General features: G+C 41.1%; 1 long non-coding RNA gene across 1 annotated transcript; it reads left to right on the top strand.

Annotated features, from left to right (window-relative positions):
• Positions 1-391: 391 nt before the first annotated feature.
• On the top strand, positions 392-3,324 carry LOC113151801. Its single transcript, XR_003297816.1, has 3 exons — positions 392-595; positions 3,105-3,214; positions 3,306-3,324. It is a non-coding gene; the product is annotated as an uncharacterized LOC113151801 (long non-coding RNA).
• The last annotated feature ends 5,819 nt before the right edge of the window (positions 3,325-9,143 follow it).

Raw genomic sequence — 9,143 nt, forward strand, 5'->3', positions numbered from 1 at the left:
CTCTGTGCATCAAGCAACATCCTCACTTACATAAACCCATGTGTTTGTGCTATTGTTGATATAAAAATATTGATTAGTGTAGCATCTCCTAGCTCATAGCTCCATTGCCTTTTCATATCTTCTAAACCAGTTAATTTGCTCTTATCTGCTTGTGAATCTCTGGGTTTCAATTCTCTTTTTTTATGCCAGTGCCAAAATAGAAAACTTCTTTTTGACTTGCAGACCTGATATATTGAAGTAACTTCTACCTCCTGTGCCACTGTTGTGTTCGTGTATTTCCGACAAGCCAGAGTAATTATGAATATGTTTTGTTCTTGCATTTGCAGTTCTCTGTATTTGGCACTATTTACAGCATGCCAGGTTTACTTTGTCTTCTGAAGAATCAGTTGAATATATCCTGTTCCTCGTTTTTTTTCAGCCTGTCGTTCGACACACAAATAACCTGCAAGATGCAAAGTCCCTTCAGCTCTGTTAACAGTGATATGTAAATATGGAATAAATATGGAAAAAACACCACCCATGACGTCCCAGTGCCATACCAGTACTCTGAAAACCCCAAGATCACAGATTATTACCCCAGAGCCAGCTTCATATGGTGAGTATGTTTCCATGCAGCAAGTTTGAGACTGTAGCCACAACATGCTGTGCTCAGTCTTCTCTGTCTGTTCATCATGTTCAGATTCTTTTACATTGATTAGATTAGTCAAAACACCATGTTAGAAAAGGCTTGTTGAACAAATCAGTAGTACTTTGGGACATCTATCAAGCTAAATTACATCATAAATCTGTAAAAAAAAAAAAAAAAATGTAATAAGAAACAGAGGTTCAGAAAATCATATTCATTTCCACGTGTGTGTGTGTGTGTGTGTGTGTGTGTGTGTGTGTGTGTGTGTGTGTGTGTGTGTGTGTGTGTGTGCATGTTTTTACCTAACTGTTCGGGTCTTAGATTTAGGTAAAAAAAAATCTGGTTATATAACATGTTGTTAAAACAACGAACTTTCTGTCCAGTGCAGAACATTCTTTTCTTTAAACTGAGAAATAAAGGGTTGTCCTTGCTTCAATTTTCATTTTCATTTTTCATTTCATTTTTCAATCAAACTACATAGCATCAGAGTTGAACACTATGACAGCACTAAATCATATTTTTAATAAAAGCACAAAATGGCCATAGTGTATATCAATCCGCTGTCACATCTAAAACTAGCTCTTGAAACAGGAAAAAGGGACGACTCTTCCATTTCACTTTGAGTCTCTTAGGAAAGTTTCCCTACTGGGCAGAGGGACTGAAGTAATTTTATCACTGCTTCATCAAAAACTGCTGTCTGAGCTGGTAAGAGAGATGGGGAGACTCAGTGGGGAGGAAGAGAGAGTAGAGGGAAGAAAGAGGAGTGAAGAGAGAGAGGAAGGAGGAAATAGGATATATGACTCTTTAGCTGCTAATAAAATATCTCATATTTTCTCTCTTGTTTGTTTTAGCGCTGCAACAATTAGCAGATTTGAACTGAATAATGTAATTCGATATTACTTAATGGAGAAAATGAAGAAAGCAGTCTTGGTCTCTTCCACTCTTTCTTGTCTCCCTCGGTTTGTCGAGGACGTGTTGAGTAAGAACAACACTGTCTTCCAGTTTCCAGTGTTCCAGTTCTTTCCGTGGATGAAGTTGATTTGCACTTCGAAGACAGAGCCTATTTTTGACATTTTGTGAAAGGTATAATATCAGACACGTCTCAAACTGCAGTATGGATTAGTTAGAAGGCTAATCCAATACAGGATCACTACTGTACTACCAACAGTTCAGTGTTGAGTTTTTAATTCCCTGTTTGTTATTGTTTCTGTACAGGATGATAAATTGATCCTTGATGCTCTTCATTCCACCATCGTGGGATCACTGAGCTGAACAGGTGTCGACTGTGTGGTGCTGGTACCACTAGACGTTGTTCACTGGTCGAGTGCAGTGGACGGGAGGGGATGTAGACCTGAATGTTTATACTGAGATAAGATGGAGTTGTGGAGTTGACAACTCTGTAGGCAAGAGACAGAGCTTTGAACTTAATCCTTGCAGCCACTGGAAGCCATTGCAAAGATCTGAAGAGTGGTGTGACTAGAGACCTTTTTGGTTGATTGAAAAAGGTTTGTGTGGACAAGTAAGGCCAAAGCCAGGCTAGAGCTGATCCAGAGAAGTCTGAGAGTGCAGTCATGAGAATCTCATGGTTCACCATGTCAAAGGCTGCAGGTTGGTCTAAAAGAATAAGGACAGAAAAGTTACCTGCAGCTTTTCCAGATTCCACAACAGTCAGAAGTGCCGTTTCTGTGGAGTGACCACTCTTGAGTTGATTGAAGGCTACACGTTCCAGGGTCTTGGGTAGAAATGAAAGAAGAGAGACCGGTCTGTAGTTCTCCACAAAGGAGGGAGCCAGAGAAGGCTTCTTCAACAGTGGAATAATCTGGGCCTGCTTGAACGAGGTGGGAAAGGTGCCTGTTGTGAAAGAGGTGTTGATAATCTGTGTAATGGCTGGTATTAGTGTTGGTGCGATAGCTTGAAGAAGAGTGGAGGGGATGGGATCCATAGAGCAGGTGGTCGGGTGATTTGAGAGGAGGAGGGTGGATACATCGTCCTCTGACAGTGTTGAAAACCTTAAGTGAGATGCGTCTTTGGGTTTAGTTAGCAGAATGTCATTGCCAGGAGGAGGGAACTAGGAGCTGATGGCTGCCACCTTGTTGGTAAAAAAGGAGGCAAAGTTGTCAGCTGTGAGACTGGTGGGAGGCGGAGGTGGGGGTGGATAGAGTAGAGACTTGAAAGTGGAGAACAGCAAGAGCAGCATGATAATGCACATGGACATTTAGCCAAGGACAAAGCTAAAAGGGGAAGACAAATGGGGTTGCTGACTAGTTCACTGCGTGTCAAATGTGTAAAATTGCAAGACAGAGACATAAAACATTTCTACATCCGTGTCCATTATTATTATTTTGTAATCACAGAGGTAACATGCATCGGAACCTGCATTCTAAGGTTTTCATAAATATTAAAGAAAGCCAATGATAGCAGGTAGCTGACTAATAATAAATCATGTATGGAATAACACTGTGTCTTTATGTCTCTCCAGGTGAAGATTGTGAGTTCATTCTACAATGACAGCGTTCCTCTCACTATAATCATCCCTGCAGTTCTTGTACTGATGCCGCTCTTCATTGCTGTGTCAGTCTACTGCTACAGGTTTGACAATTATTTAAAAAAACACACGCACATTTGTTTTTCTGTGTGTGGATGTGTTTGAATATGCACCTGTCTGTCTCACCTGAAACAGGAGGAAGAGTCAGCAGGCGTAACGAGAATATGAAAGGGTGAAACACCAGATGGAGAATCTGGAGGAGAGTGTTCACGATCGCTGTAAGAAAGAGTTCAGTATACACATTCACATGAAAGCTTTGAAATCACGCCTGACTAAATGTTACTAAGTGAGAGCAGAAATGCTTTTTTTAAATAAAACAAAATTGTTCTAGTTTATGGCAACTTAAATCTTATTTTATTTTCTCTAACTATTGGTTCTACTGACTATGATAACGCTGTGTCTTGGGCCCTTTAATTAACACTTGGAGGCCTCTGAATAGGTTAAAATCAGATCTGGCTGTTGGGTCTCTCTCTGTTTTTTGTTTACAGTCACAGGCAAAAAAGTTTAAGTAAACTACATAAAAGTAACCTGACCTTTAATTTCACCTGAAAATCCAAACACATATGTATTCTGCAGAGGAGTCCCTAAAAATTTGCATACAATAACATTTATACTATACAATATGTTTTGTCGTGTTCAAATGTAGAAAGAAGTGACACTGTTCTGTGTCACTTCTTTCAGACCGCTGCAACATGGCGGCATCTGCGATAGAGTGTCCACTCCCTATAGATCTGTAAAAGGAAATGCTCAATAAATAAATAAAAACTAAGACTTAGACTACTAAACTAAGACTGCACATTATCTACACAGTATGAGAAAACAACTGTTAGTGCCCTGTCTGTCACTGGGCTGCAGTGCAGACACAGAGTTTGATACACTTAGCATACATGACCTCTACATGACAAGTATGTGGAAATGCAGTTGCATCTCCTAATATTAACCTGATTCATTGCATGTTTATCAGATTAAGGTGTAAGTCAGGATTTTACATGTTCCAAAGAAAATGTATGTAGTATACTAATATTTTGGCCAGGACCTCAGAATCGTCCAATAACTCGCTGAGCTCACCAAGATTTACATTGACAAGATTTCAAGTGTCCAAACCAAGCAGCAGACTCAGCACAAACTTTCTGTCCACGGAGCTGAAATTTGTCAGCTTGTTGTCATGCATTGCATTCACAGATTGGAAGATGTTTCCTCTTTCACAGTTTACCATCATACTGTGAACTCCTGCCAACTTCCCTTTAGGTCTTCTCTGTGAACTCGGCGAGCCGTTTTCAGCTGAATCTGACAGCTCTGTTACTAGGCTCGAGGGGGGTCAACGGACTCTTCACATGTCAGGCAAACTTGATGATACATAGTGCATAGAGACAAGACGCGCATGTTTGCGGAAATCCAACTTCATTGAAAGCTTGTATCATGTTGATGACATTGTGGGATCACTGACACTGACATCAGATTTACAATGTTATCAGATTTAGATCTACCTCACTTCTGATTGGTATATCGGACCAATATGGGCAGCTAACTGAAGTTCGACCTCACCCGGATAATGTGATTTTTCTGTCTATCAGATCTGATGATTGAAATGGAGGACCTCACCAGCAACTTAAATGAGGCCCAGATCCCCTTCCTGGACTACAAAACCTACACCGTCCGAAACCTTTTCCTGTCTTCAAAGTATGGTGCCATGAACGACGCAATGATCACAGAAAAACTGTTCTTGGTCTCAGTTTCAGACTGAAGCCAGCGCAGGCGTGATTACACCATTATTCCAATGTTTGTCTGACACCAGTACTGATCCCTTAATCCATATAGCTGCTGTCTTACCATCTCCAGCCAGCTTACCTACCCTGTCAACAGCCCCTACCCAGCTACACAAACACACACTCCAGGATAAAGACACCAGCTGCTGGGCTAGCTGTGTTACAATATCTGGTAGTGGCTGCTGTTGTGTGTGGGTAAAGAAATGCGGATATTCAATTCAATTCAATTCAATTCAATTCAATTTTATTTGTAGAGCGCTTTTTACAATTGACATTGTCACAAAGCAGCTTTACACAACCAAAGAACAGTACATGAACAGTGTATGTGTATGAGTCATAATAATGTGATTGTCCCTGATGAGCAAGCCGAGGGCGACAGTGGCAAGGAAAAACTCCCTGAGAAGGCAACAGGAAGAAACCTTGAGAGGAACCAGACTCAACAGGGAACCCATCCTCATATGGGTGATTACATGCTGTGTAGGCAGCAGTCCAGTATAACAGTTAAAGTCTTTTAAGTTAATATGGAGTCCAGTTAGTTATTGCAGGCAGACTAGTTCCATTCCTTGACTATCGAGCGTTGAGTCGAGACCTCCAAGAAACAGCTTCCGACGTCCGCCGAGGCCCGGACCGACATCATAGTAGCTTGTGACCAATCCAGTCTCCAAACGCATCCCAAAGGGCAAACGGTGGATCCAGGCGACGAGATCTCCAGCCAGAAGTTGGGCATCAGGACGAGTCAGACAGGTCCAGAGGGCAAAGGGTGGAATGACGTGTAGCTCGACAGAGAGACAGGAAGAGGGAAAAGAGAGAGGGAGAGGGAAAGAGAGAGAAGAGGAGAGATTGCAGTTAGTTGTATTCACAGTCAGATAAAGTTTGAGGTGAATGTATATTTAGTGTAGTGCAGCAGGGACTCCGGCAGGACTAATTATGACAGCCTAACTAAAAGGGTGGGTTCAGAAGAAAACACAGACATGAGGGCGCACTGGGATGTAGAGCAACCAAACACTTCACCATCAACAAACCCGAGTGATCAGTGAGAGTTGGGAAGACAGCATCTAAACATACCAGTTCACCATAATGCTCTACGTCCATGAGTCCTTCCCAGATCTATTTACTCAAATGCTTGACTAAATAGGTAGGTTTTCAGCCTAGACTTAAACACTGAGACTGTGTCTGAGTCCCGAACGCTATTTGGAAGGCTATTCCATAACTTTGGGGCTTTGTAAGAAAAAGCTCTGCCCCCAGCTGTAGTTTTTAGGATACGAGGTACTGACAGGCAGCCAGCATCCTTTGAGCGAAGTAGGCGTGGTGGATCATAAGACACTAGCAGTTCACTTAGATAATGCGGCGCAAGACCATTTAATGCTTTAAATGTCAAAAGTAGTATTTTAAAATCAATGCGAAATTTCACGGGGAGCCAATGAAGTGTAGATAAGATAGGCGTGATGTGATCGTATCTTCTGGTTCGAGTGAGGACTCTCGCTGCTGCATTCTGAACTAACTGAAGCTTGTTTATGCACCTGGCTGAACAGCCAGACAGTAAGGCATTACAGTAGTCCAACCTAGAGGTGATGAAAGCATGGACTAATTTTTCTGCATCATTTAGTGACAAAATATTCCTTATCTTGGCAATATTTCTGAGGTGAAAGAAAGCTGTCCTGGTGACATTATCTACATGAGCTTCAAATGAAAGACTGGAATCTAGAATCACACCAAGGTCTTTGACTGTTGCACTAGATGTAACGGAAAGGCCATCTAGAGTTACGGTGTGGTCTAACATCTTGCTTCTAGCTGCAGATGATCCTATAACTAGTACTTCTGTCTTATCAGGATTTAGCAGAAGGAAGTTAATTAGCATCCAGTCTCGTATATCCTTTACACATTGCTCAACTTTATTAAGCAGTTTGATCTCATCTGGTTTTGATGAAACATATAACTGTGTGTCGTCAGCATAACAATGAAAGTTAATACCATGTTTACGGATAATGTTGCCCAGAGGAAGCATGTAGAGGGAAAAAAGCAGGGGGCCTAAAACTGAACCCTGTGGAACACCAAACTCCACTGGAGAGCATGTGGAGTAATCGCCATTTAGATCTACATACTGATAACGATCGGTCAAATAGGACCTAAGCCAGGAGAGGGCCGTTCCCCTAATTCCAACAACATTTTCTAGTCTGTGAAGGAGAATACTATGGTCAATGGTGTCGAAAGCTGCACTGAGATCGAGTAGCACAAGCATAGAGACACTACCCTGATCAGAGGCCAATAGGAGGTCATTTACTACTTTAACAAGGGCCGTCTCTGTGCTGTGATGAGGCCTAAATCCTGACTGATAGAGTTCATGTATGTTATTTCTATGAAGATACGAGGATAGCTGCCCAGCTACTATGTTTTCGAGAATCTTTGAGATAAAGGGGAGGTTTGATATCGGCCTGTAATTTGACAGCTGACAAGGGTCGAGATCAGGTTTCTTGATTAGCGGTTTAATAACTGCTAATTTAAAACACTTTGGGACATACCCACAGCTGAGTGAGGAATTTATGATTGTCAGCAGGGGTTCTATTATTTCTGGCACTATCTGTTTTAGAAAGTGTGTCGGTATAGGGTCTAATGTACAGGTTGAAGATTTTGCAGAAGAGATGAGTGAAATTAGTTCATTCTCTTCAAGAGGAGTAAAGTAATCTAGGTACTGATCTGCTGAGGTTAGCTCGTCACCTGCGTCAACTAAATTGTCTGATTTTAAAGCTTGAATTTTCTGTCTTATATTTACAATTTTGTTATTGAAAAAGTTCATGAAGTCCTCACTACTGCACAACATTGTTGTGAAGATATCTGCAGTAGTTTTCTTTCTAGTTAATTTGGCTACTGTATTAAATAAAAATCTAAGGTTGTTTTTGTTGTTTTCTATGAGAGTGGAGAGATACGTTGATCTAGCTGCACTAAGAGCTTTTTTATAGTTCAGGATGCTCTCCTTCCACGCTATCTGGAATACTAACAGTTTAGTTTGGCGCCATTTACGTTCTAACTTTCGAGTAGTCTGTTTTAAGACGCGCGTGTCATCGTTATACCAAGGAGCAAGTTTCTTATCTCTAATGACTTTTCTTTTAACTGGAGCTACTTTATCTAAGGTATAACGTAATGACGACTCGAGATATTCGGTCGCCTGGTCTAGTTCTGTGGTGTCAGACGGTGATCCAATCAAAGTTGATAACTCTGGAAGATTACTAATAAAGCTCTGTGCGGTAGTTGATGTAAATGTACGTTTAATGCGATAGCGCGGCGCTGAGTATACATTGTTAATATGACACACTGTAGTTGAAACAAGATAGTGGTCTGAGATAACTTCAGACAGTGGGAGCGTAAGTAAATTTCTTATACTTAAACCGAATGATATTATTAAATCTAAGGTGTGACCCGCTTTATGAGTGGGTCCTACTACACACTGATCTACTCCTAGCGAGTCCAATATGGACATAAATGCTGTTCTCAGAGGGTCTTCTGGATTCTCAAAGTGAATATTAAAATCTCCAGCAATTAACGCTTTGTCTACAGAAACAACTAGGTTAGAAAGGAAATCTGCAAATTCACAAAGAAATTCAGAGTAGGGCCCTGGGGGTCTGTAAATGATAATTAGCGGGATCGGCTGAGCAGACTTTATATTTGTATCTATACTTGTTATGTTACTATAAAGACATTCAAAAGCTTTAAATTTGTGTACATGCTTTTGTACGATAGTCAGTTTATCATTATAAATAACTGCGACACCTCCTCCTCTACCAGTCAGACGAGGCTGGTGAATGTAGCTGTATCCAGGAGGAGTTGCTTCATTTAAAGCTACATACTCATCCTGTTTAATCCAGGTTTCTGTTAAACAGAGTACATCAAACTCCTGATCTGTGATAGTTTCATTAACAGTAAGAGCTTTAGATGTAAGAGATCTAATATTTAACAGTCCTAACTTCAGATCAGAGGTGCTGGCTGCACAATCAGTGTGCTCTGAATTTGAGGTCTGTATGTTAATTAAATTATTAAAACATACTTTCTGGGTTTTTCTAGCTTTTTGTTTAGCTCGAGGAACAGACACAGTCTCAATATGTTGAACCCTGAGTGACGACTCTGTGCAGCTAGCAGACACTTGGTTTAGCCTGTTTGTCTGCTCCCTGGCCTGGACTCTGGGTAGTCAGCGACTAGCTAGGCCTGATCTTAG

Source organism: Anabas testudineus, unplaced genomic scaffold, assembly GCF_900324465.2.
Source record: "Anabas testudineus unplaced genomic scaffold, fAnaTes1.2 Contig136arrow_ctg1, whole genome shotgun sequence".
NCBI lineage: Eukaryota > Metazoa > Chordata > Actinopteri > Anabantiformes > Anabantidae > Anabas > Anabas testudineus.